Below are 2,141 nucleotides of genomic sequence, written 5' to 3' on the forward strand. Positions count from 1 at the left end.
AATTTTAAATCGCATTTGTTTAATTTTCCACATCTGAGCAGTGCGTGGGTAGGTATCTCCCCCTCCCTGTTTAACCAGGGAGGGCTCTTTTTCCTTGGGCAGACCCTTCAAATATTAATTTACCCAGAAATAAGTCATTGAAATTCATGCGTTTCAGAAGAACGAGGCATAAAGGAGCATAACTCGCCCAAGTCCCGTACGCCGGCCCGGCGGATGGAACCAGAATTACCAGCCCTTGGGCGGGCGTCTCCGGGATGGCGTGTGTCTCTGGGAGAGCCTGTGTCTCCGGGAGAACGTGTGTCTCCAGGATGGTGTGTGTCGCTGGGAGAGCCTGCATCTCCAGGATGGCATGTGTCCCCAGGGTGGCATGAGTCTCTGGGAGAGCCTACATCTCCGGGAAAGCATGCATCTCCGGGATGGCATGTGTCTCTGGGATGGTGTGCCTCTCCAGGAGAGCATACATCTCTGGAATGGTGTGTGTCTCCGGGTTGGCGTGTGTCCCTGGGATGGCATGAGTCTCTGGGAGAGCATGCATCTCTGGGATGGCATGCGTCTCTGGGATGGTGTGCCTCGCTGGGAGAGCCTGAGTCTCCAGGATGGCATATGTCTCCAGGAGAGCGTGCACCTCCAGGATGGTGTGTGTCTCCGGGATGGTGTGCCTCTCCGCGAGAGTGTGCATCTCTGGGATGGGTGCGTCTCCAGGAGGGCGTGCGTCTCCAGGATGGCATGCTTCTCCATGAGAGCGTGCCTCTCCGGGATAGCATGCGTCTCCAGGAGAGAGTGCTGCCTCACCGAGGGTGTTGCCCTTATGGAAAACACAAACTGTTGGTCCTTTTCCCCAAACCCACTTCTCCTGCTGTACAGGGGGGCAGAGGGAACCTTGCAGGGCACCAAAGCGAAGGTGAAAAAGCAGTCCCAAGCAGATGCAGGTAACGAGGGGGGGGCAAATTAATTTTTGCTGTACTGGTAAATCCTCCAGTAGCACAAGAAAGCAGCAACTCTGGCTGAGTTCTTGCAAACCAGAATGAAAACAACCTGTATCGTAGTTTTAAAACCACGGAGATCTGCACACTGGGGTGCAGGGGCACCAGCAGTGTTTTTCACTTACCTTTTCCAAAAACTTTTGAAGTCTCTTCCCGAATATTTCAAGGCATTTTCCTTCACCGTTTTCCCAGCTGGGATCATTTTTTGCCAGCACAGACAATTCTTCGCGGTATCCATGGGAATTGCCTCCATAATTAGACGCGCACCCAGCGCACAGATCAGAGCCTTCAAACCCAGCAGCTGGAACTAGGAGGCGGGTCTGATTCAATCTGCTCTGCCAGAAGGAGAAAAGCCAGCTTTAATGAAACATCAGAGGAGCTCCCTACCCCTTCTTTAAACAGCGCCGGGAAAGGCACTCCTGTTTCACTTGGCGAGGCGCTGCTCATCGTGCTGGCGGCTCGCTGAACGCGGAGCAGGCGTAGTCGCGAGTGATTTAGGGCCTTGAAATCGGGGATCTGCCTCATGAAGAAGGGTCTCATTGCCAGCGGTGGCATTTATCGAAGGAGACGCAGCGACGTGCCTTCAGAATAACAGGAAAGACTGGAAATGGCTAAACGCGCGGAACTCGGCAGTTGCAGACCCCGGGGTTCTCCTCCGGAGTTTTGAGTAACCCCTCGCCAAGGCAGCGAGATCAGGGTCAGCTCACAGGGGTCTCGTAGAGGAGCAGCTCCTCGTCGGGGTTTGCTGCCCCGAGCGCGTCCACAGCCAGCCAACCGCCCTTTTCGTCTCGCAGAAAGTAAATTGCCCCGTCGGCGTTTAACAACCTGCCCAACAGAAAAGGGAGCTGGTGAGAGAGGCGGATGGTTGGATGGAAATTATTAACCCTACACCAGCTTTTTTACCTTTAGCCGCTGCTTCCCGTTGGTGCCGCAAAGCCCCCGACTGCTGCCCGTGGGCTGAGCCGAGCAAGGATGGCAGGCCACGGCGTGCCCACGGAAAACCATGCCGCCAGCCCCCATTTCTCCACCTTTTTTAGAAAAACAGAGCTGTGGGCTGGCATGGAGAAGACCTGTTAAAATGACAAGTAGTTTGGCGGGTGGGGAAAAAAAGCACCTTTTAACAAATAACGATATTCCCGCTGCACACGGCAGCAGAGG

Source organism: Eurypyga helias, unplaced genomic scaffold (assembly GCF_000690775.1).
Source record: "Eurypyga helias isolate BGI_N326 unplaced genomic scaffold, ASM69077v1 scaffold15540, whole genome shotgun sequence".
Classification (NCBI taxonomy): Eukaryota; Metazoa; Chordata; class Aves; order Eurypygiformes; family Eurypygidae; genus Eurypyga; species Eurypyga helias.